The sequence below is a fragment of the Podarcis liolepis genome (genome assembly GCF_965112155.1).
Source record: "Podarcis liolepis genome assembly, chromosome: 1".
Taxonomy (NCBI): Eukaryota; Metazoa; Chordata; class Lepidosauria; order Squamata; family Lacertidae; genus Podarcis; species Podarcis liolepis.
Window position 1 is genome coordinate 86889347 of NC_139554.1, and position 26853 is coordinate 86916199.

The 26853-nt window shown below is 43.4% G+C and overlaps 2 long non-coding RNA genes across 4 annotated transcripts in view; one reads left to right on the forward strand and one right to left on the reverse strand.

The window, feature by feature from the left end:
- Positions 1-14369, reverse strand: part of LOC310701300 — a 31615-nt gene extending 17246 nt beyond the window's left edge. The window contains exon 1 of the long non-coding RNA XR_014522992.1: positions 13875-14369. This is a non-coding gene — a long non-coding RNA (uncharacterized lncRNA). The remainder of the gene's footprint in view (positions 1-13874) is intronic.
- A 564-nt stretch (positions 14370-14933) lies between these two features.
- On the forward strand, positions 14934-23072 carry LOC310701272. Of its 3 annotated transcripts, none has more exons than XR_014522970.1 (3): positions 14934-16330; positions 19807-19909; positions 22718-23072. It is a non-coding gene; the product is annotated as an uncharacterized lncRNA (long non-coding RNA). The 3 variants fall into 3 exon arrangements; XR_014522971.1 differs by lacking the exon at positions 14934-16330 and adding an exon at positions 16347-16929; XR_014522972.1 differs by lacking the exon at positions 14934-16330 and adding an exon at positions 18765-18984.
- Positions 23073-26853: the final 3781 nt, after the last annotated feature.

Below are 26853 nucleotides of genomic sequence, written 5' to 3' on the forward strand. Positions count from 1 at the left end.
AGGAAGAAGGGTTTATTTTGAAAATACACTGGGGATTAGCTAGCTGTTTTCCATTCAATGCAATAAAAGCTAGAGAAGAAGCACACCCTTGTTTTTTTGTAAATGAAGTTCATGGCATGTAGGCAGGGACAGTAATAATCAACAAGGGTGTGGTGGGGAGTCTCCACACCCAATGGAAGGTTTTTGGAGGGGAGAAGTAGAATGGTGGCACTTGATGCCCAAGGCGGTCAATTACATGAACCCTTTTGAGGCCATGCCAAGCCCAGTCACCCCTCCACCTGAGAAGTTCCATTTTCCAGTCCTGTCATCCCCCAACCTCTCTAGATTCAGCTAGACTGGGAAGGATTTAGGGCCAAACTAGACTTGATGCATCTTTGCATTTAATGTGCAGGGTTGTTGTTGTTTGAAAATGCAAACGGGGCATGGCCAAAGTGGGTTGACAATTATTATTTATTAAATTTGATAGCTGCTTTATCGTGCCCCAGGCAATCCAAAGAAACTTCCAAACAACCCAAAGTGACAGACAGACAGACAGACAACCAACCAACCACCAACCAACCTCATATAGATACATTAAAACCAAGTGGAAAGAGAATATTATTTATTAGGACTGAAGCAGATATGAGAGGAGTTAACCCCTTACTCCCCAGCACTGATCCTGAGGGAAAGCCTTCCTAATATTTTCACCAAAAGGAAATCCCCCACTGGCACCAATGCAGGATTTATTCTACAAGGGCACCAATTATTACATTTATACCCCACCTTTCTTTATAAGGGTGCACACATGGGAGACAACACACCCTAAGTTATATGGGGCTCAAAGCAGCCCATTTGTGGTTTGAAAACACTATGAATTGATTAGAAATAAAATAGGAAGCCAAAGTAGCCCACCCAATGGGAGTAATATATTCTCTCCACCAAGCTGCAGAATTCTGCACAGCAAAGAATTCCATGAAGAGCCTGCTAGGTGCCCTTCAGTAGGATATATAGGGAGGATTCATTCATCCTTGTACAGCTAAGATAGCAGGGAGGAGTGTGACTTGGGCCTTATGAGAATGCAGCACATGGGGATATTCTGCTTTCAAGATGTGTCTCCATCACTGTACACATGACCTGTCCAAAGGCCTCTCTATCCAGGGGTGGGGTGGGTGGGCACTGCCATCTCATGAATTTGGCACCTTTCACACCAGGCACATATGTAAATAGCTAGCTTTTTAAAGTCACTAGCAATGCTATTTTTCTACAAAAAGAGGCTCACCATGAACACCTCCCTTGTTCATGACACCCACCTGAGAGATTCTAGAACTAGTTCCAGTGAGTTCCGGCTGGAAAAAGCTCTCACCAGGGGTAAGTCTTTCTACAGCATATTAAAATAGGAAGCCACAGTGGTACAGAAAATATGGTTTTCCTGTCCTGCCCGTTAGATGGCAGCATTGTACTTGTATATTTCTACAAAGAGAGAAATGCCATTTTACATATTGGGTACTTCCTACCTTCCTTTCTTTTCCTATTCTAGATAAGCAATGCCCTTAGTCGGGGCTAATACTCAATTAGTTCAAACTTTTTGGTTTACCAGTCATACATCTGTTCTGAGTCCCTTTATTTCTTGTTCTTATCTCACTCATCTGCAGTGTGTTCCCTGTTTAGGTTGGACTTCTAAACCCCACATGTCTCACTAATGACTCTCATTAGCATTAATCAAAGGTGTTTGAGGTGAATTATGGACCATGTTAGCTTTCTGTTGGACCAAGGGCCTCACCAGTGACCCTTCTTTATTGTTACAATAAAGCACCTGCGATACATTGACAATATTTTTATCATCTGGACACATGGTCAACAGACCCTAGACACCTTTCACCAGAAATTCAATGATTTTCACCCCACAATCAACCTAACAATGAATCAATCTATGCAAGAAATACATTTTTTGGACACTACTATAAAAATACAGGATGGGCGCATAGACACCACCTTATACCGTAAACCAACTGACCAACAAACATATCTACATGCCTCTAGCTACCATCCCAAACATCCCAAACAGTCCATTGTATATAGCCAGGCACTACGTTACAGCCGCATCTGTTCCAATTCTACAGACAGAGACTCTCACCTAAGAGATCTACAGCAAACCTTTTTAGAACTAAAATACCCAGCAGATGAAGTTAGACAACAGATCAAGAGAGCCAGACTGATACCCAGAGAGAACTTGCTGCAAGACAGACCCAAAAAAGAAAATAACAGAACACCTCTAGTCATCACATACAGCTCCCAAGTTAAAACAGTACAACGCATCATCAGAGATCTACAACCTCTCCTGGACAATGACAGTTCTCTTTCTCAAGCTCTGGGAGGAAGACCTTTCATTGCCTACAGACAGCCACCCAATCTTAAACAACTCCTAACCCACAATAATACTACAACCAGACTTAACACCGACACTGGCACCAGAGCCTGCAATAAACCCAGATGCCAACTTTGCTGCCACATACACCCGGACAACACCATTACTGGCCCCAACAACATCACACATACCATCTTGGGACTATTTAATTGCTCATCGTCTAACATTGTGTATGCCATCAAATGCCAACAGTGTCCTTCAGCTCTCTATATTGGACAAACAGGCCAAACCTTACGCCAAAGAATAAACGGACATAAATCTGACATCAAGAATCACAAAACAGAGAAACCAGTAGGAGAACACTTCAATCTCCCAGGACATTCTATACAAGATCTCAAAGTAGCTGTTTTACTACAAAGGAATTTCAGAAATAGACTGGAAAGAGAAGCTGCTGAATTGCAACTCATTACCAAACTTAAAACCATGGAGAGACCTGGTCTGAACAAAGACATTGGATTCTTATCTCATTATACATGACTAAGCCATTTTCCCCCTTCTCACCCATTGCCTTTTCCTGTAAGACCTATTGCAGTCGTTAAGAGTCGTCAACAGGCTCATCTCAGCTATCTGCCAATCTCCCATTCCCACCACCCTTCTGAGTAATACCCCTCCCCACCTTCTCACTATATAGAAGGATCTGGCAACTTCTGTTTCAGTGTATCTGAAGAAGTGTGCATGCACACGAAAGCTCATACCAAGAACTAACTTAGTTGGTCTTTAAGGTGCTACTGGAAGGAATTTTTTTATTCCTTCTTTATTGTGTATTCATGATAACTTGTGATCATGATGGTATCAGGACAGATTTTCATGATCCTGCTTACCAGATCTTTAGGTTTCCACAGTCAAAGTGGATCAACAGTTCTGTCACCCTAGTGCACGGGTAGGCAACCTAAGGCCCAGGGGCCGGGTGCAGCCTAATCGCCTTCTCAATCTGGCCTGCAGATGGTCTGGGAATCAGCGTGTTTTTACATGAGTAGAATGTGTCCTTTTATTTAAAATGCATCTCTGGGTTATTTGTGGGGCATAGGAATTCGTTCATTTCCCCCCCAAAATATAGTCTGGCCCACCACATGCTCTGAGTGACGGTGGACCGGCCAATGGCTGAAAAAGGTTGCTGACCCCTGCCCTAGTGCAACAAATCCACTTTAAAAAGAAATGACTTTTTGCAGTTTGGAAGGTGGTGGGGCAACACATTGAAAAGCGAAAGATGAACAAAGGAAGAACATCGCACTAGCAAATGAGGATGAATGCAGAACAAATGCTAATTCTCATACAACTGCCCCTCAAATAAATCAGAATGCATGCTCAGTAAAGACAGGATATAATCTAGTCTCAGCATAAACTCTGTGCAAGCCAAGCAGGATGAATGCTTAATAAAGAGGTTGCTTGGAAGGGATACAGGTTAGGCTTATAGGACATCAAACTGCCTTGAGCAACCTTCTGGGTGATCTCTCCCGAGTCTGTGCTTAGCCCCCAACTGCTTTTTAAAGTTTTTGCAAGCCTGACTCTATTCCTTGCAAAACAGCAGGTCAATCCAGTTTAATCCCTGGGGAAGAACAGAAGTGACTAGCTAGTCCAAGGTACAGATCCCTTGGTTGAATGTGAATTAGAAAAGGGCAGTGCTACTTCTGCAGAGACAGAACTCCATGAAAATTAATTGGTTCACATCCATTTCCCACTCACTCAGTAACCACACAGGAATTCATAACCCAGATGAGTACGTATTAATAAGTAAAGTCAGGGAGATTTGGTCAAATGGAAAATAAACATGGTTACGTTTGATTCGTAGAGCAGAGTGGGCAGACCTCAGGCTTGTTGGGTCAGTTTTGTTTTTGCTAGAACCTCAAGATTTACCAACCAGAGCCAGGTGCAAAATACCGAGTACATGTAGTTAAGAATTAAATAACAGGGTGTCTCAGGGTGTACCAGAAGTTACTAGAGCTCACAGTTCACTCCTGGTTAGCTTTCTTCATTTCAGCAGCCCAATGTAGTTGGCGTAAGGGGTTTTGATTTTATTCAAGTAACTGGGAGACAAGAGAAACCCTTGCAGATCTCTTGCAAATAATCCAGAGATCTATTAGCAGGCCCCTGCCTAACGTCTGCCTAACTCCAAGTCTGTAGTACTAATCTCACAGTTCCATTTGCCTTGTCTGCTGAAAAGACTGGGAAGGCGGTGGTGGCTGGAGTCTCTCTTTCATGGAAATGCTTTCTGCCCAGAATCCTTGAATTTCTCCATAGGGCTTGTTCTTTCTTTTAAGTCTCTTTTAAAAGTCTTTAAATCTCAGACTTCCCCACTCCCAAGCGCAGGGTTCCACAAAGTGATGCCTTTGTCTCTTAGAAACACACAAAAACCAAGCTGACCACTTTAGCATGGTTTCACTCCACCCTGCCACCCAGCGACAGCTAAATCCATATGTTAGCCCCCCAGCTAGATGCAGCAATTGGTTTTGCCTTTAGACATGCTTTCACTGGCATGGGAGCAGGCAGGCAGAGGTTTCCTCCTATGGAGAAGAAAGTAAATAAACCCAGCCCCTGGAATGACTTTCGTGGTCGTTACTGTATTAGAGTAATCATAGAGCGCAAAGTGCTGGATAGTAATTAATCCCTCATCAGGACTGTACCAGGGGGATGCAAGGCCTATGGAAAATCACACTGTCCTCACCACCACCACCACACTGTCTTAATCTCCGCTCTGCTTCTGCTGCCTCCACCAGCTCATTCCCTGACTTGCTCTAAGAAAGGATGAATTGGAGAACTTTGCTAGACGGGTTCTTTTAGGTAGCTTACTGCCACATCTGCACCATACTTTTAAAGAATTGTTATGAAACTTTTACAGTCATGATGTCCCTCAAACAATCCTGGGAAGTGTAGTTGGTGAAGGGTGCTGACAGTTATTAGGAGACTCCACTCACTCTTTCCAGGAAACACTAGGAATTGCAGCTCTGTGACGGGAACAGGGGTCTCCTCACAACTCTCAGCATCCTTAACTACAAGTTCACAGAATGCCTGGTAGAGGGGCAGCCATGGCTGTTGAAGTGGTATGATACTGCTTTAAATGTACGATGCAGATGTAGCCTCGCACACACTAAACTGAATAGCCTTGGGTGTGGGTGTGCACGTCTTTAGGTGATAATGCATATGACTTCACATACTGTACTTCTAAATGTGTTAAGCCAGACCTGCTGTGTTTGGGACCCCTACTGCTCATTCCACTGCCCCAAAAACCTACCCTGACAGCATCACTGGGGAAGCTGTGCCTTGTTCCATTCTCCTCTAAATTACTTTCTTGTGGCTGTTTCGACTGGTAACAGCTACATGATTCCAGGCTCCTTTCCACTTGTTTATGGGGTTTTGCCGCTAGGGGTTAGTCACCCCCTGCAAATGAAGCACTAGCTGGGGGGGGGGGAAATAAAGGACCAACTGCAAATAGCTTGGCTGGAGAATGGACTGAGTGGTATGTCAGTGTGTGGATGCCAGTCGGCTACTTCCTTTCAAACAGCTTTTTCTCTCCAGGCTCTGGGCCAGCTTTCCAGGGTTGGTGCTATTCCTTTTATAGTTCAACTCCTTTGACAAGATAGACGGTCTTTGAAGAGCAAAGGGGAAAGGGGCAGGAGAGCAGGCTGCTTCTTTGGGTGGAAAAAAACAGCCAGCCATTGGAAAGGATTCCCTTTTCCACAATATTCAGGGTGGGTGGTTAAGTGTAGGCATGCTAGCGGCTGCAGTTTATTAAGTACACTTGTGCTATTCTCTCCTGCTAACCTTTCCCCTCCCAAACCTGTTTACATTTCATTTCTAAGCAGTCACCCATCAAGGCAGGGATGTCCTTGTTGTGGAACTGTGTGACAGGGGCTTTCAAGCCATCCTTTTGTGCCAATTCCTCAATCCAGGATATGACAGAAGAAGTTAAGTGCTCAGGGGTAAGGATAGACAAATCTGTCAATTTTGTTTTCATCTCAGTTTCTCAATTTTCCAAACTTAAATTCAGAGCTCTACATTAGCATATCAATTGGTCATGAAAATTCATAATCATTTTAGTATGGATTTCTCCTAATGCACACATTTTTAATGCACTGTTGCTTAATATGCATATATTTGTAAAGCAATTGTCCCTAATATAATGCACATTTCTAGGTTATTTTCACTAATATATACATTTTTAATGTACACTTTATCCTAGCGTGTGCATTTTTCACACATATTACTTAGTGGGAGAACTGCATTGCAAAATTTGGGGAAGTGCAAATTGCAAATTTTGAAGGATGCCTGTGTTTTGGTCCTCTTATTGTTTCAGAAAGTTTGTCTTTTAATGCAAACTGACTTAAATTTCTTCCTCATCCCTAGCTATGAGGGAGAGAGACTGGTTCACACAGATTGTCAGTAAACACCAATGCTATGCCCAAGGCATATTTTATTTATTTGTTTGCTGATTTAAAAACAGCTTCACAACCAAAAGCTACTGAGGCAGTATACATAACAAGATAAGATGCAAAAGTAAACCAGTAAAATCAAAGTAATAAAAACCATGCATACCATTGTAATTGTTATTAATCCATAAAATGATTGGGAAAGCCTCCTTTAACGAAAGTAGCTGCTTAAATAACAAGATACTGGGCACTTCTCTAATTTCACTTGGTAACAGATTCCAGAAGGCTGGAGCTGCAATACTAAAAGCCCAGCCTCTATTCCATATTTAGCACACCTCTAGGATATGCAATAGTTTAGGTGTTTCCTAGCTGGTGAACACAATTGCCAGTGTACAATTGCCAAGGTACAGTCGTACCTTGGATGTTGAACGGAATCCATTCCGGAAGTCCGTTCACCTTCCAAAATGTTCAGAAACCAAAGACTGGCTTCTGAATGGCTGCAGAAAGCTCCTGCAGCCAATTGGAAGCCATGTCAGACGTTCAGCTTCCAAAAATAGTTCACAAACCGGAACAGTCACTTCTGCGATTGCGGCATTCAGGAGCCAAAATGTTCAAGAACTAAATTGTTTAAAAACCAAGGTACGACTGTACAGTACAGGGAAACCTTTAAACCTCTCTTCTTGCATGTGATGAGATTAGGGCAGAGACAAAGTTCCCCTGCATATACATGAAAACATAGACCTAGTTCTCCTCACAGAGTGAGGTAAAACTGAATGGAAAATTTGTGTCTGGGTTGTAGCACTGTGGATGGAAGCTCACATGACTGGTCTCTCATAGAAAATGTCTGGGAACACAGTAAATCAGATGTCAAAGTGAAGGATTCTAGCCTTCTCTCTGGTATGCTAGTTTTCTAAATGAAGTTCATCTTTTTTTTGTTTTTGGAATGTAGGAGCTTTTAGCCTTGTAAGCTCCCACTTTGCCTGAAGTGGCACAACTCAGGCACAGATTTGCCACCTATGAGATTTCAACAGCAACAGACTAGCTTTCTCCTGTGAGACAGAGCAGCACCAAAGACCAAATGAATTGTATAAAATGAGCAAAATGTGCACTTTAGCTTGATCTGCACAATATACACAGATTGAAGAACTGGATGCTCCTTGGTGTAGAATTTGGATGAAATGTGTTTGTTTTATGCAAAGCACACCAAACCATCTTGATGCCTTATGCTGGTTAGGTCATTGGCATTTGGTGGAATAGTGTGTCACCACTTACTTGACCTCCCATTGGTCACATTGCTGCTACATACGAGGACAGAGGAGAGAAGCAAGCTTGGCATGGTGCATACACATGAGTAGAGTCAATCCAATGCTCCTGCCTGTTTGCACCATGCCAACCTTCCTGCAACCTCACCCCTCATCCTCTGTCCTGGTACACAGCAGTGATGTGGCTAACAGGAGGTCAGGTGAGCACTACTGCTCTGCCTCTCCTTTTACTACTCAGGTGCATCGAACTCCCTCTTTTCCTTCATCCTACATGTGGGGGAACATTTTGCCCTCCAGATGTTACTGGACTACAACTCTAATTATCCCTGGTCATTGGCCATGCATGCTGGGGCTGATGGGAATTGTAGTTCAGCAACTTCTGGAGTGTCAAACATTGCCCATATCTGGGGAATTAAATCTTTCAGTATTAGCTCCATTAGGCTGTGTCAGTCTCTGAAACACTCATTGCACATTGCACAAGATAGCACTACTAGGTGGACATGTTGAGGAACAACAGCTGGCATTTTGGAGACCTATAAAGACCATAGAGTGGTTTAGGTCCTGTTAAAATACTATCAGAGTTTTGTAATGCACTTCCACAGAAGTTTCTTATCCATTGCTACCAAGGAATTACCCACTGCTGCCATTTCAAATGTAACACACATGCATTTCTATTGAAGTTCAATTGTAAGCGGGTGGCAGAGACATCATACAAAGCGATGGAGTCAGAAGGCAAGAGAGGGACACGGCTACCATGGGAAAGTCACAGTGATACAGTTAATGGACATCACTGCAAAAAAAGCGATCTGTCTTCCATCTTCTTTGTGCAGAGAAGCTCAGAAGCAATGAATGCAAATAATTTCCCAGATTTGGAGCAATTACTAGCAGCTGGCCTCATCCCAACCCACAAATGGTTTAAACTGGAATACTTGGATTTAGAGCCATTTCACTGCCACTGACCTTAGTGAATCTAAACCACCTCAGTCCTACTGCAAAGACTTAACTAATTTGCACAGTGGCCTGCCTGGCTCCTAATTCTGACCTCCTACCTTTATTTCAACTCTGGTCAATTTTGGGCGGAGATTTTCCTCTCTGAATCCATCCATTTGTTTGCAATTTGGGCAATATGTGTTCCTCATTTCAAGTTACGATTCTCCTACGGCATGGGCAAAACCCCAAACTGCTTTAAGTATAGGTGCAACATGCAAAACGGCGTCTGGAAAATATATCCTTTCCCTTCCATCTGGAAATAGCTAGGGATGATTTGCTTGTTCTTAAAGCTCAGATGCTGGATGCTTCTACTTCAAGGGTGATTTACCCCCCAAATCCCAGTATTTTTCATTTGCATGGGTTTACTTTCTCCGTATTGATTCATCAGAAATGTTTGCACGGTGAAATCATTTTTTCCATGCACTGACTCAGATAGAAGATGAAGAATATTATTGTAATGGGAAGGGGGGAATGCTTATAATTTTGTAAACAGAGGCTGGGAGGAGGCACTTTGTGTTGGATTTCTGGGCACCCATTCTGTTTTTTTCTGGAAAACTCTACTGACAACGTGGAGAAGGCCAGCAAAAATAAGTAAATACAAACATTTCCATTGGATCCTCCTTGGATCTCTGGTCTGGGGATCAGTTCACTGAGTTCAACGTGAGGTTTGGCTATGAAATGTGTAGCTCATTGTGGCAGCATTGCTGCTGTCAGAAATGGCAACTGCACATGAAATGTTGAAAAGGGTTAATGAATAATGCACATGTGTGCTCATAGCATCAATAAGAGGGACAAAGGTGTGCCCTCCTGACCTCCATGAGTTCAGGGGGCAACCTGAAGGGATAGTCTCCATGCTTTATAATTTCTGCTGAATGTATGGAGGCTTGAGAAGGTGGAGCTAGTGAAGACACAATACTGGGAGCTGGGCCAGCAAGCATGGCCCTGCTTCTCCCCTCCATACTTTATGAATGCGTGGCTGGGAGTTGTGGAGCAGGGCTTGCGCCAATCATTGCTATATCAACAACTTAAAAAGAAATAACAACATGAGTTGGAAATCTCTGCGGTCTGCGCTCACAGGCATTGCCCAAAATTCCTACAGGAAATGATCATTGTTCCATTGAAGGACAAAATTTTGGATTTCACTGTTGCCAATTTCCTGTAAACGCATCCATCGATCAAAATTCACAGGGCAGATTCAAGATTAACTGAGAAAGTGGTGTTTGGTCACCTCTAGAAACTGAGAAACCAAAAACAGCTAGCTTTTATTTTTTGCAGAATTTTTACAAAAAAGTCACAGCATGTTCCAAGCCATTCAGGCATATGCATTCATACTAGAATAAACAACATTTGCATCCTGAGATGGACCCTTTCAGCCTGGTTGGTGTTTGATGAACACAACCTCCTCCCAGCTGCTTTCCACTCCTTTCATTTCACTTCCCCCTCCCATAGCCAAGGTAAATAAGGCAACAAATAAATGTTGATTATGCAATTGGCCTAGGGTTCCCTTTATCCATCATAAAAGGTAAAGGTAAAGGGACCCCTGACCATTAGGTCCAGTCGTGGCCGACTCTGGGGTTGTGGTACTCATCTTGCTTTATTGGCCGAGGGAGCCGGCGTACAGCTTCCGGGTCATGTGCCCAGCATGACTAAGCTGCTTCTGGCAAACCAGAGCAGTGCACGGAAACGCCGTTTACCTTCCCGCTGGAGTGGTACCTATTTATCTACTTGCACTTGACGTGCTTTCGAACTGCTAGGTGGGCAGGAGCAGGGACCGAGCAACGGGAGCTCACCCCATCGCGGGGATTCGAACCGCCGACCTTCTGATCGGCAAGTCCTAGGCTCTGTGGTTTAACCCACAGCGCCACCCGTGTCCTCTATCCATCATAGGTAATCACTAAATATCACTCACTCACCTTGACCTTTCACATCCTCCCTAGCTGGTTTCACGTGAACTGTGAAAGTATACAGAATTTTGCATATATGTGTTCAACTTCACAAATGTACCAGTTTACAAATGTTCCAGTTTTATATTTCTAAATATCCCAATCATCCACATCCAAGCATATCCAAACATTGCTCCAAAATGGACTAATGCTAACCACAAGAGTTATCCAAGCATGTCACGAGAACTTCCCGTTCCCTTGCCTACATATGTTAAGTTCTACTTTCATGTTCCATCTACCCCACGGCCTTCTAAAAACTTGAGTAAAGTTACCATACTTTGCCAAAGTATATATTTTCAAGCGATCGAAGCATCCTATGAATCAAACAAAACATTAATGGATTAATAAAGCAATGCTGTAGGTATTTAGGATCCCTACACTATGATCAGCCCAGCAGTTCAGTAACTACTAAAGCCCCCTCACCATTTTAGCTAACATTTTATTACCCACTGCTTTGTCCCCAGAAAGCATGGAGTGTGCACTATATAGAAATTTGTCCTTTTATTGAATTGTTGTGCTGCTTTAAAGATATTGATATAGCCAATATTGCTATATTATTTCTTATTCCTCTGTTCCTTCAAGGATCTCAAGGCAATGAGCATGGTGGTTTCCCCCTTTATCTTCACAACAGCTCTGTGAGGTATGTTGGGCAGAGTTACAATGACTGGCCAAGTAAGTTTCATGACTGAGTGGATATTTCAACTTGGGCCACCTGTCTCCTAGTCCAATGCACTACATTACTAAATGTAATGGCAGACTTGAGCACAGACCACTTGTGTGCTGCCCCCAGTTGCTTTTTTTTCTGGGTTTGTCCAAAGGAAATGTAAAAATGAAAATAGGGTTGAGGTCTATAAAACTGCAAAACAGCTGAAGGTTTTTCAAGGTTAGTGGGAAAGACAAGAGTGGAAACAAAAAGTCTCAGTGGGAAATGATGAATAGGTAGATTTCTGCACAGATTTAAAAAAGTTTTTTAAAAAACAAGTCACAAGAAAGGGTTATGGAGAAGGAAGGGCTTTGCAATGACTGGGATAAATAGATATTTGAAACGTACCCAAATAAACATTAATAGCACTGAGTGATAGCATAACTGCACTTTCCTCCTTAGACTAATTGCTATACCGGAGAGGGAGATTTTTACAGAGGTTTCAGTTGAGAAGGAAAGCCTAAATCTCTCCTCCTTGCATGTTGAAATATTAATAACACTCTCCCCACCTCTGAACTGGTATTTAACATTTAGAGTTCCTCCAAGCTCTGACTATTTTGTGGGAAAGATTCAAGCACATACAGAAACTTCAGATTTACGTAAAGTGGATTAAAGGGCTCTGTTGCCCTAGACTATCTACAGGAAGTGACCATTTTGCATGGGGGTTCCTTTCTTGCCCCCCCATAAACTTGCCCCACTCATTCCACCCTGCCCTGTCCCTATTCTGGGTCCAAATGGATCGGCGTATTGGCGGTTTCACATCAATTGGACTCGCAGAAAACGCTCACTGTAAAAAAAGAATTGACGTTTCAGCCACTTGGAAAGTGATGGGGAACAAATTGAAAACTGTAGGGTGATTGAATGCTAACAGGAAAATGCCAAAACATGCTGCAAGCAAATTGAATGGCAATGAATGCTCCTTGTCGTATAAATGTCCCATAAACAAATCAGAACAAGTACTGAGTAAAAACTAGGTACAAGGCCCCCAAGGTCTTTTCCCTTGTGCCTTCATGATGATTTATGCTCATAATGGTAACCGGGGGTTGGGCAGGGGGCGTTATAAGTGATCCTGCCTTCAATACTGTTTGTAGCTGCAGATGTTTTGGGGCTCGACATACTGCTTTGTTTCCAATCTGTGAATGTCCCTTAATTTCCTGATGAAATCCTGTACCTTTTCATACCACAAACATTGGGGGTAGGGTGTTCCGCTTTTGTTGTGCTGTAATGCAAGGGTTGCCCCTCCTTATGGCAATAAAGTCAGACCCTAGGGGTCTTAAGTTTATTTTGGGTTTGGGGAGGGGAGTCATAGGGACAAAATCAATTTGTTTTTTCACATCTGTGTAGGTGAGACAGACACAGAAGCCCCATGAGATGAAAAAGTTGGCAATTAAGAAAACAGGAAAGAACCAACCCTGATTTGCCTTCTGTGTCACCAGGTGCCCCTTCCTCAGCTTCCCTTCAGCCTCCTTCTCCTTGGACTCTCCCTTCCCAGTAATAACTGCCTCTTTCTCCTCAGTTGCCATGTCCTTTTGCAACAACAGAGGCAGTATGTAGTAGTTAATGTCAACAGCTGGAAAGGCATCAGCACAGCTTCTCTAGACCTTACAATATAAGGGGCACCTCACCAGTTATTTATTTATTATTGAAAATATTTACAGTCCACCCTTCATGTGTACAGATATGGGGGTGGGGAGAGGTTGCACCATAAACTCAAGTATTTGACTTTCCATTCTTTTTCTTCACAGAAAAAAGGTAGATATACTTTTAAATAACTGGTGGGTTTTGTTTTTTTTAAAGTATTAGGTGGCTTGCACTTAAGCCCTTCGTGTGTTTCACCTATCCACCAGTTTCCTTTTACACATCACATTCATGCACATACACAGACTATTCACCTTGATCACATTCAAAGCCGCACATTCAAAACTCCCCATTCAAGCATACTCCAGGAGACATCCATTAAGAACCCCAATGGACACCTTCACTCACCCCCCCCCCAAATATCCATTGAGGTTTGTCAACCGGCTTCTGAAGATTAATTTCAACCAGCTTACACCCACAAACAACCATCTGCTTCTTCTGCCTTAGGGCATCCACTAGCTTCCGAATGCAAACTCCACTATCTTCCCCCTACCAATGTCTGCCACCTTCCCCTAGGCCTAGGTCCCCCACTAGGCACCAGCTGTGCTCCCGCTCCGCAATTGAACTTGCCTTGTTATCGCTCTACAGCCAGAGGACCGCCTGCCTGTGTCCATCTGCCAGCCCACCTTCTCCACCAGGAAAGAGTCTGGGCAATGGTGGACATCACAGCTGTTGCTCGCTGTGTCCTGTAGGGGAAGAGGGAAAGGCCCACTCAGTTGCCATGGTAACACAGGTGTCTCATGCCCACAGCTGAGGATACATCATCATCTCCTCAGACCCCACTAATTGTGGCTCCACCTCAGCAGGGATTAATTTGAGTACTTGTTTATCATTAAAAATATTTATACAGCAACTTTCTTCAGTTTGATACTAGGGAGGAGTGCACCATAAAAGTGCTGTAGGGAACCCCCCCCCCCAAAAAAAAACCCCTAGGCTGCATTTCCCTGTAGGGAACACTGTGGTGTTTGTTAATGTAACTGACTTGAGTAGGTTTGCATATTAAGAGACATATGGTAAAATGTTTTGGAGGGAGATATTGGAAAGATAGGAGTTAAAGTGAGTGTGGTGGGCAGGGGCATAGAATGTTGGTATGTGGCAGGTGCTGATTGGCTGAGGGTGAAGTGTGACAGTTAGAACAGGTGTGTGTGAAGGAAAATGGCAGGATGGAGGGAGGGAGAAGGAGAAGAGTGGCTGGTGTGGATACTGAGGAGCAGTGGGCAGAGTAGGCAGGATTAGGATTTGCATTAGAAATAGAGCTTTAGGCACATGTTATGAAAGGCAAAATATCCAAACATTGTTACTGAAAACAATATAATAACTTGCTATATTCAGCTGTTACTTTATTTTTTAAAATTTAATTTATACTGCCCTTCACTTGAAGATCACAGGGCAGATTACAATGTAAAAACACAAAAATAGATACCATAATAATAAACAAAAACAATAACCCAACCCACCCACAGTTTAAAAGGCCTTGGTAAAAGGTCAAGGGACCCCTGACCATTAGGTCCAGTTGTGGCCGACTCTGGGGTTGCGGCACTCATCTCGCTTTATTGGCCAAGGGAGCCGGTGTACAGCTTCTGGGTCATGTGGCCAGTATGACTAAGCTGCTTCTGGCGAACCAGAGCAGCGCATGGAAACGCCGTTTACCTTCCCGCTGGGAACCTGTTTATCTACTTGCACTTTGATGTGCTTTTGAACTGCTAGGTTGGCAGGAGAAGGGACCGAGCGATGGGAGCTGACCCTGTTGCAGGGATTCGAACCACCGACCTTCTGATCAGCAAGTCCTAGGCTCTGTGGTTTAACTCACAGCGCCACCCGCGTCCCTTTAAAAGGCCATAGAATGTTTAATTAGCCACGGGCCCAGAAGAATTATATAGGGTTGCCATACTTCAATCCAGACAGAAAAATTGTTGAGTTTTTTCTAGGTTTTTGCAAAAAAAGTTTTTGAGCGGTTTTTAAGGGAAATTGCCAGAAATGACACTGCCAACATGGGTTGCCAGATGGTTAATTGCTGGCTATGTCCGGGAAATTCCAGACGTATGGCAGCCCTAGAATGATAGAACCACAGAATTGTAACGTTGGAAGGGACCACAAGGGTCATCTTGTCCAACTACTTACAATGTAGGAATTGTTTGGCCAACATAGGGTTTGAACCCCCAACCCTGAGACTAAGAGTGTCTTGATTTACCAACTGAATTATCCAGATAAATGTTTTTGCCCAGTACCTAAAGAAGTGTAATAAAGGCACCAGGCAAGCCTCCCTGGGGAGAGCATTTCACAAGCAGGGAGCCACCACAGAAAAGGCCTATTCTTGTGTTGCCACCCTTTGTAGCTTTTGCAGAGGAGGTGCATGAAAAAAGGCCTCCAATGATGATTTCAGGGTCTGGGTTAGTTCACATGGAGGGGGGGGGGATTTTTAAAGAACAACTCATTAGATGAGTTAGTGGTGGTGTGTAGAATAAATTTAAAGGACCTGACCCATGCAACCTGGCCTGCACCAGGTTGAATCAAAAACTTGATTCTTTCTGCTCCCCTACTTGGTCCCTTGCTCTCCTCATATTAGTGGATTAGTGGTCTCCACTAGCTAATGTACTTAGTCGTTTTACTAGCTCATGACTGAGATTTGCAGGTTGCACCAAATTCCGTTTAGTCAGAAGTGAGTCTCACTAAAAACAAGAGGACTTTTTCAAAGCAAACATGGTGGTTGCCATGCAGGCACCTGTGTTAAATCAAAGCCCCACTCCCAAGGTCTTAAAGCAGATCTGTTTTGCGGATTAGGCTGCCCAGTTTCAAATAGCCAGGAGACAAGATTCAGACATCTATGTTACAACAGATGTCATCAGTAGCCCCTCAGATTTCTTTATTTCTGCTGAACAATTTAGTAGGAGGTGAGAGGTTAACTGAGAATCATGTCTTTCTTATACGTAAGCCAGAAAGAAATGGCATGACCCACATAAGGCTAAGCACTCTGAAGTCTCATTAATGGAGAATTAGCCTGCAATCTTATATCAACCTACCTTGGAGTAAATTTCATTGAACTCAAAGCATAGAAATGCATGGGATTGCACTGTCAATGACATATTTTTTTTAAAAAAAAATAATCATCACCATCCAATTTATTACCTGCCCTTCACCAGCAGGTCACAGGGTAGGTTGCAGCAATATTAAAAAAACAGCCTTAAAACAGTTTAAAAACAATCTACAGTCACAGCCTGCCCTCTCCCAAGCCAACCTCACAAACTACTCTGCTAATCTTAACATCCAAGAAGGAAGCAGTCATTCAGATATTTAGTGTCTAAGTAATTTAGGGTTGTAACCACTAGCATGAGCACCTTCAGCTGAGCAAGGAAATCAGCTGACAAATGGCAGTTGTATTAAAACAGGGGTTATAGGAGTCCTAATTGAAACCCCAGCCTGTAATCTGGGCATTGCATTTTTGACCAATTGAAGTTGCTGAGTCATCCTCAAGGCACACAGAGAGCATTGCAATAATCCAGTTACCACAGCATGCAATACCATAGCCAAGTCATCTTTGCTCAAAGGGTCTAGAACTAGTGAACTAGCTGGAGCTGGGGAAAAGCACTAGTAGCCACCAAGGCAGCCTCAGTATCGAGTGTCAAAGGTATTTAACACTCTCGTGAAAAATCAAAAGAGCTTGAAAGTCCTTGACTCTGGGTGGATTAGGCCCATGGTACAGTGGTACCTCGGGTCACAGACGCTTCATCTTATAGACTCTGCTAACCCAGAAATAGTACCTCGGGTTAAGAACTTTGCTTCAGGATAAGAAGAGAAATCGCATGGCAGTGGCGCGGCGGCAGCAGGAGGCCCCATTAGCTAAAGTGGTACCTCAGGTTAAGAACAGTTTCAGGTTAAGAATGGACCTCCAGAATGTATTAAGTTCTCAACCCGAGGTACCACTGTACTTTACAGCCTAGTACCTGTGGGTGGGTGCAGAAAGGTATTATGGGTAAAATGCATACTAATGAAGTGATCTCATCTGTCAGCATTTTCATTATTGGCTCCCAAGTTTCCATGAAGTTGTGGGGGGTATCTTACCTCCCTTCCTCTTGAGCAAAGTTTCTTGAGCTTTTGCTTCAACCTTCCTCTCTCACCTATCCCAGTCCTACCACTCAGCTGTAAAAATATCCCCTACTGTAACAGAGACCTGGAGCCCCCAGTGGACACCAACAGATGTCTTGATGGGTGATGAAAGCTGGGTCTGTGGCGCTGCCAGTGGAAATTGGCTCAGGTGGCGGATGCCGTCATCCATCAGGGCTGTGATAGCTACTTGGTCATTGGCAAGAAGCCATGGGCTTCATGCAACCAGAAGTGTAATCTGAAGCTCCCTTTGGGAGGGGGGGCGGTTGGACTGGGACTCTTTCATCACTCTGTGCAGTGATCTGGCCGGCTGCTCCAGTCACATGAAGGCTGTTGCCAGCAGAGTGGATCCCAGGCCAGGAAGCATTTTCCTCATCCCTTTGCTCACATACTGAGACAGGATTTTAGATTTTCAGGCTCCTCACTTGGATGTTGTAACAAGCTCCATTGATTTCTTGTGGGAGTTGCTTTCAATTGATTCTTGTTAGGACCACAGCTTTCAAAACAACCATAACTAACTTCCAGTTTCTGCAGAAGGACAGGGGGACAGTCTCTCATCTCTCCCACTCTTTGGGCTCAGACCCAAAGCCACTGCACCATATTCCACCCACCCCTTTTGCTCTTATGTTTGTTCTCGGCACACTGAAATGTTCCATGAGTTTTGGGCTACAGTTCTGAGCAAACTGACTTCTAAAAAAATATGTTTAGCCTTGGGCTGCCAAGTTCATAAAAAAACCCAAAACACAAGTCTGAAAAAACGTCATTCGCCTTTGGCAAAAGTCATGATCAATGGGAATTTAACATTTCATTGTACCCTTGCTGTATAATTTGAAAATTCATTTCTTTTGTGATTGTTATAAGGCATAACCCTGTTATAAAAGCTTTGGACATGCATTTATGCATTAATTTTAAAAAGTATCACCCGCTTTCTGATTAAAAGTCTCCCAGGCAGCTAACAAAACAATGGTATAAAATCATATTGAAAGATATCAAAATGAACTTGTCGAAAACAGCAAGAGGTTGGGGAAGGCCTGCTTAGTGGCTCAGTGCCAGTAAGGAAGGAGCCTTGTGCACTTACCTAGAGAGAACAATGAGAGTGCTTATAGGATCTGAAAAAAGCAGGTACCACAATGTAAAAAGAAATGTTTTCTTAGGGAAACATGTACCAAGACATTCAGAGCCATTTGCCTTTAAACAGGGAGGGGATACCCCCAAAAGCTGTATCTATTAAAAGAACTAAGGGCTGAAAACATTCTTGGGAAAACAGCTTCAGGCCATACTAACAGGTAACCCATTCTGCAGTTGTAGCTGCTACTGGCCCAATGAGTCAGGACTCCTTGGGCCAGTAGCACTCCTTCCTGGCTCCGTTGGTGCACCTAGGTCCCTAGTTAGCAGTTAATATGGCTGTTGCTCAGCCATCTGTGCTGAACCCTGAAGTCTTGTGCACCCTTCCTTGTCTTTTCTATAAAAAAAGAAACCTCCTAAGAGAAAGTGGAACTGGAACTTTTCACTTTTCCTATTGAAAGAAGCTGCTGCTGGATCAAAGAGCCTGTTTTTCTTATAAAGTTTATATTTACAGGTGACTTCATCCAATTGTTTCTCTCCATTCCCTCAGGTTTCCAATATTGTATACCCATCATATTTATGCTCTTCTTTAAAACCAAGTAGACCATTTCCCCCTACAGAGAACAAACAAATTAAAACAGGACTCCTTCAAATAGAGTTGCAAAGGAGGGCATATGGTCACTCTGTGCAGAATTTTGATGCCTATAGTTGATGCTTTCCTACCAAAATAGGCTGCTTTATGTATTGCCACCCAGTACTGACAGTTTGAAAGAGATTTCCATATCACAGTACATGGCTAATAGACCCCCCCTTGGGTATGTGCAAATATAATAATAATAATAATAATAATAATAATAATAATAATAATAATAATAATAATACTTTATTATTTATACCCTGCCCATCTGGCTGGGTTTCCCCAGCCCCTCTGGGAAGCTCCCAACAGAATATTAAAAACATGATAAAACCTCAAACATTAACAAATTCCCTAAACAGGGCTGCCTTCAGATGTCTTCTAAAAGTCAGATAGTTGTTTACTTCCTTGACATCTGATGGGAGGGCATTCCACAGGGTGGGCGCCACCACCGAGAAGCCCCTCTGCCTGGTTCCCTGTAACTTCTGGCAGTGAGGGAGCTGCCAGAATCCAATAGTTCTGGATTGTTGCCAGTTTCCCCATAAGACCTTTTCTCATAGCTCAGGAGCTCAAGTTAAGCTGCAGAAGCCCATAAGCAAACAAAGAAAGGTTGTGTGATCTCGTACTTTAAAAACTACTAATACTGATGGTTCCTAAAGTAAATGTATTGAAGGATAACTCCTTCCCCATTTATTCTCGCAGTAGATCACTGACATTCCCATTCAACTGAAAGGAAACTAAGGACAAGCTCCAGAGTCAGATCAGGAAAATATATGAGTGAGCAGAGACTTGAATTCATGCCTAGGTAAGGTAGTGGTTCCCCTTTTGTCACAGAGAGCTGCTTTTGTGGGTGGTACTTGGGAGAGTGCCATCCACTTTCCACTCCCTGCCTGTCCTTTTCTGTGCCACATGAATCCAGTCACCCACTGCAGCCTGCTAAAATTACCCTGAGGGTCTCAGAGCCTTTTCTGATCCACAGATGAGTGTCTTCCATTCTAATCCTTTGTTCCCTCCTCATAACCATGAGGTTACTTCTGATGGCCACAATAAGAGGGTACCCAGGCCTTTCCCAATTAGTGGTGAACCATCTGGCATGCCCCCAGTACCTCCATATGCTTATAAGTATATGGATCTGCTCTCTCTCTCTCTTTAACGCAGTGCCTCAATTTGGTTTTATTTCATTTGCGCTTCCACAGCCCACTTGGCATAGCACACCACAAGCAACTGCAAACTTGAGCAATAATAATAATAATAAATCCTTGCATTGGATTGCTCCTTTCCGTGCTGCCTGCCACATGACTCCCATCAATTTCTGTCAGGGCAATCAGCCAAGCCAACTTTTCGCGAGCTGCTGATGGCAAATTTAGCAGCTGAGTGAGTCTCTCTCTTTCTCTCCTTCTCCTTCCCTGTTCCTGTTGGACCAAGAAAGGAATTAGGTCTTCTTGCCACCTAGAAGGAGGCCATTTCTCATAGTCTGCTTCTTGATGATGGAAGGCATCAACGATATAATGTAACAGCTGTTTTCAGACATCACACCAATTACTGTCTGGTATCCTAGTGGCACCATTTATGTTGGCAAATAAATGGTGGCAGTTTGCAATGGATGGTTCATGGACATCTGTCCATGAAACAATATCCCAGAAGACACTAAGGACAGAGGGGAGAGTTTAATTCAGTGCACATTTAAAGGCAAATCAGTCTAATATGAACTTCCCAAATCAATATTTGGACTGAAATACAGCCATCCTTCAAATTTCTCGCTTCTACAAATTTTGTGATGTATCTCTCCAACCAAACAATGTGTACAAAGCTGCATATACTACTGGAATGTGTGCAATAATGCATATATTGATGGAAACAACATGCAAAAATGTTGCATTAAACTGTGCTTATTAGGAGAAATTTACACTAAAATACTGATGAATTTTCATGACAACTTCAAAAACAATTTTGCAAATTGATGCGGAAATGTGGAGAACTGAATTTAAGATTGGAAAAATGAGAGACTGAGAGAAACCAAAAGTGGCAGATTTCCCCATCCTTAGAAGATACCAGGAGAGTTTTGCACAGAGCTATAGGGAAGCTGCCACATGTAGTCAGAGGTAGTGACTGCATTGTGAGCAATGACACTAAGTTCAAAGTCTTAGGAATTCAAGAGTGAGGAGCAGCAGGGCAAAAGACCTGGAAGCTTTTGGGCAGAATTCTTGAGGGTTAGCCCTCCTTTCTCCAGTTCTTCTGGATTTCACCCTAAACATTACTGGGAATCTATGGCTACTGCCCATTCCCATTTTCCCCAAAGGAACTTGCAGTTACCTCTAGTGAAAGCGATTCATGCTTTGACAACATCTTGCTCAACATGTCTCCACTCCCACTCTGGTTCACTGAGTGCTTGCAGTAAGCAGAGAAATGCTGAGCACAATGACTTGGAGGCCACACATTTCTTTCTTTAGATGTTACAGGGAAAATGCATGGGGAAAATGTGGTTTGGGGGTAGACAAGTATTTCCCATAACATCTATTCTGTTAAGCTTGCTAGACATTTCTGGGCAGAGTCTGGATCATTCTCATCATGTGGAGTATGTGGAGCCACATTTGAGATTGTCTTCCATGGGAAGCCATAAGTAGTTGTTAGGAGAAGTCCAGGCTCTTCTCACAAAAGGCTGATTTTATTTTACCCCCCCCACCCCACCCCCGGTCTTGGAGCATCACGCCTGGTGGGAGCATCAAGGCATTTCTGCTACTTGGGTCCAAGTTACAGCTGAGATAGCATCACATCCTATACTGTGCACAGATCCATTTGACTTACAGCCTCATGTTACATTTGGACTAGTGCTGTGCTGAAATTAGTTCCTTGGTTTCTTGAAAGTGTTCTTCCTTTGCAAAAGAGGCTTCCATTTTTCTGCCTCCCTCATAGGATGTTTTATAATTTATTTATAGTTTTGGTGAGTGCCGGGTTGCACACAGCGTTCGAAACTCCCATTGTTCTAAGCATGTTTTGCGATAGGGAATTTCATTAATGCAAGCAGTTTCTGAGCTCTGGACACAGTATTGTGCCTAAGATTTCAAATTAAAACTGTCACTGCCGGAAGGAAAGGAGGACCTTTTTCCCGCCTCCCCACTTCCAGCCACTCTCTGAAGACTGGAGAAGAGACCCTCTTAAGAATATTAGGGGGGCAGACAGGGGAAGCATGGCTTTGCTTTTTGCAGTCTTCAGATAGGACTAGACCATGTGAAAAATGCACATAAGATTTTAGCTGCAGTTCATTCATTTTCAGCTTTGTATTCTTTTATAAAAAAACACGCCTAGACACTCCGTTGCAGTGCCCATAACCTAGGTTTAAGGTGCCATTTATTTCCTAGCTTTCATATCTCAGTTTCTAACACTGGTTGCACATACTTTATTGTTATGAGATGGCCCAGGTTTCTATATGCACTTTTCTTTTCATTATGAATCTTTCCAGCTCTCTGCAGCCTCCTCAGTGGGTGCTTTCTGTTCTGAAAAAACTCCAAGGGCATGCTCACTGATTTTGTTTATAAGGGAAATTCTTTCTTTTACCTTTCTGCACTGATTTGTTTTAAAATAAAATAAAAATATTCTTCTTTTTTAAAAATAGCACAACCTGACAGCACTCAGGTACATGATAAGCAGCCTCCTCTTCTTACCAACTGACAGGAAATCTAGCTGAAGACATTGTGGAGTTTTCAGGAAGCAGTGCACCTTTGGAAAGCTGAAAAATGCTGACCAACTGGCTGGTAGGTAGAAGGACAAAAACCATAGTGGAGGTGTCTGCCCTCCACTAAGTGGGCTGCAAGCAGAACCCTGAAAGAGAGAGACATGCTTGATTTGTGTTTGAACCCAAGACTGTGGCTATGGGAGAAGCAATGCCTTTTGGGGGTTTTAATATCGTGAACCCCTCCATTGTAGACTCAGGTTGTATATATGTGTAAATAAACCATATATCCAGAAGATACCACAGTCTCTGCTGTCCCACATTCTGAGGAAATCGAACCCTGGATAAGCCTGGAACCCCAGGAGTCTTGCACTGCTCGAGTCTTGCACAAAATCCCTTGGCCACCTCAGAGTAAGGTAAGCACAATAAACACTCTGCACCCAACCCATAATAATTTCACCAAATCCCCCCTCCCCTTTTATATTTCTCAAATGCAATTCCTTCTCTCATTAATTGATGGAAGATGGTGGAGAGTGGGGGAAGGCAGAAGAATTTTTTGGCAAAGCACTAATTGGGACATACAGGCTTGTTTCTTCAGTGGCTCTGTAGCATCTATCCTTTGAAGCAGGTGAGAAAAATCCACTCTCCCACTTTGGGTTCCAGTGAAACATGCCTAGATGTATGTGAGCAGAGGCGCTTGTCAAGGCTGTGGTGGGAACCAGCTGCTACTGTTTTTAAGCACATGCTGAAATGGAAACCCTGGTTCCAAGTGCTCCCCATTTCCATCCTCCATTCCAAATCCAGATGGTTGCAGCCCAGCTGTAGCCCTGAGTTCTTTGCTTCTTAATGCAAACAGTAACATCTGCCCAGACATTGAGACTGGATGGATGGAGTGGAAGCACAAGGGGGAGGGAAGAGAGGTTGGAAAAAGGACACGTAAAGCACTGCATGTGAAAAATGTAGCCCTTTTGCACAATTTAAGATGAAGCAGTCACTACCCAGCCTTGGAGTTTCTCTCTCTGGTAGGCCAACTGAGCAGTGAATTTAGCCGCAGCACAATGTGTCTGGAAGAAAGAGCCTGAAATCAACCCTAAGTGCTGCTGCTGTTCCTTTATTAGAATCTAAGAGATGAAGGGAGGGTTGGCTGGAGAAAACAGTAATCTTCACACCAGCCCCGACAGTGATGATTTGGTTACTACACGATTCCACATGTCTCAGAAAGAAGGGAGCCAGAGGAGGACTTCACTCTCCATGATCTGGTATTATGACTGGGTTTTGTGATGGCGTTAGTACTGGGAAGTTTTGTGACTATTGAAAACTTGAGAGAAAGAGAGAGGGAAAGGAAGAAATAGTGGAGGAACACACCACCGCCCCAGAACGAGCAGTTGCTGTAAGTTTGTTGTACGTGACAAGCAGGGGGATGGATGTCTGTGTACGCCTGCAGTCCCCAGATGTCCTCTCACCACATGATTATCCTCCCCAAGGCTGTGGTAGGGAAGGGGGATCAGAGCAACCTATATTTGGATGGGGGATGTTGAAAGCCTTGTTCTTTACAGGCCTGCCTTGGGTTGGGTGGAGGGGGGGGGGAGAGCGTTTTTTGTGGCCAGATCCAAGGCAAGATGGTTCCAATCACTGGCACTGCCCTAGCGGCAAAGGTGCTGGTCCACAAAGCAAGCTCACCCTGTGGGTATTACTGCTGGAATTTCAACTCTACTGGGGCTTAGAAAACATAAAATACTAGGAATAAATTATAGAAGAAGAATCATGTCAACGTGTCATAATAGAAGGCAAAGGAAGCCCGTGGCACAGTAAGAATTGTGGGGGCTTACAGGTTGGTTGGTGCTAGCACTTGGTCATTGCAGGTATGTTAGCGGAGGAACAAAATTGCAATGGACTCTCCACCAATTTTAGAGGGGAAACATAGCGGTTGTGTGCTTCTCATGGACATTGGATTGGCCATTGTGATGACAAGTGCTGGACTAGATAGGCTCCTGGGTTGATCCAGCAGGGCTCATCTTACTTGTGTACACCCAGCTACGTACTATCTACACTAGTTGTGATATACCTGTCATTGTGTATGTTGAGAAGGGACACTTCTCAGCATGCTGTTTCTAATTCTTTTTAAATCAGTTTTTTAAACCAGTTCTTTAAGTTACACTGAAACACTCTATAGTACATTATTACTGTGAGAACCATTTTAAAATGAAATACTAAAAATGATTTTGGCAGTAATTAAAAGCTTGGCAAAAACAAAGCCAAACACCATGCTGCTAAGATGTCACTGAGTGATACGAGATGTTTTTAAAACCAGCGTTTAGATTTGTGCTCACATGCCTTTTTATTCAAGAGCTGTTGCATAGGCACTTCAATATACAGTGGTACCTGAGGTTAAGTAATTAATTCGTTCCGGAGGTCCGTTCTTAACCTGAAACTGTTCTTAACTTGAAGCACCATTTTAGCTGATGGGGCCTCCTGCTGCCGCCGCGCCGCCGAAGCACGATTTCTGTTCTCATCCTAAAGCAAAGTTCTTAACCTGAGGTACTACTTCTGGGTTAGCGGAGTCTGTAACTGGAAGTGTATGTAACCTGAAGCGTATGTAACCCAAGGTACCACTGTATATTTTTTAAAGGTCCTAGCAAAAATTAAAAGATGAGCTTTAAAAAGTACACTGGAAAGGGCAAGAAACTACAAGAAGGAAATACTGGTAGCTGGAGGGAAGGACTCATGGTTTCAGTTGTCTCTACACAAATGCACAGAGTATGGGAAACAAGCAAGACAAATTGGAGGTTTTAATCCAGGATCGCAAATATGACCTCCAGATGTTCTTGGGTGACAACTCCCATCAGCCTCAGCCAGTGTAGCCAGCAGTCAGAAATAATGGGAGCTGTAGTCCAAAACATCTAGAGTACACAAGATTGGGCACAGCAGATCTATGCCCACGGCTGAAGGTCAAGCCAAGACCCAACAGCCCTGCTCACTGACAGAAGCCTCTTGAATTGAGCAAAGGTTTCCCTGAGTGGAAAGGGGGGGGGTTGGGAAAGACAATTTTTGCTGATAACTCTGCAGCCACCTGTGTATCCCTAAATCTGCTCCAGGGGGGTTGGAGGGACCCTTTGGAGCAGAATAGGAAGCAACTTGCTGGTGAAGGGAACTGCAGGGTTAAGGTGGAATCTGAAGAAAAGAAAAGGAAAGGAAAGAAAAGAAAAGAAAAGGCCATGTTATTTGTGGCACATAAAACATGACTGCTTTGCTTGTGCTGGGCCAGCAGAGGCAGCTGCCATGTGGCTTGGATAGCTAGCATGAGATGAAGTTGTGGCTGCCTGTGGACTGCTCTGATTTCTTGTGTTCTGGATGCACACACCTTCAAAATCACTGTGCAGACCTCCACCACCCTTCCATGTCCATGTTTTTGGCTTTTGGTTTTGGCCGGTGATGTCACCTCACACTCTCTCCATCACAATAATTGCTGCCTCCCTGCCTTTCTTGATCTGGTGTCATCTGTGCATGAATGAATAGGCATCCTTATTCCTGTTTTCGTCGGTCAACTGTTTTCTTCTTCAGCTCTTGTGACTGCTTTCTCTTCCTGGTTCTCAGACTTCAGCTCATTTTGCTCTTGGCTTGATGAAAAGGAAACACAGCTCTTCAAGGGATGGGCTTGAGTTGTAAAATTCCTATCTGTGGCCAAAAAGCATTTCCAAAACTATGGATTGGTTGAGTTCCCAAACACCAATGCAAATATTATTTCACAATTTAGAAATACAATAACATAACAAAAAAGTCTATCTGTAGTGAATTAGGGACCAAAGGCCTTGAAAGCAGTGAAACACTAACTGAATCTCCTTTTTGCCCCTGTCAAACAGATTATTAGGAGGACAAGAGAAGGAGGTGCATCTCTTCATTCATTTAAACTACTCACCCACTCAAGGAGAAAGTTGGGGTGCTTAGAGCACTTTGACTTGTTGAGTATATGATTAGGGCATTCTCTTGTGCCTGTAGTGGGGATGGATCTCACTTTCTCATTTTTCCAATCTTAAAATCAGTTTTTAATATTTCTGTATAAATGGTATAAATAGTTAGTG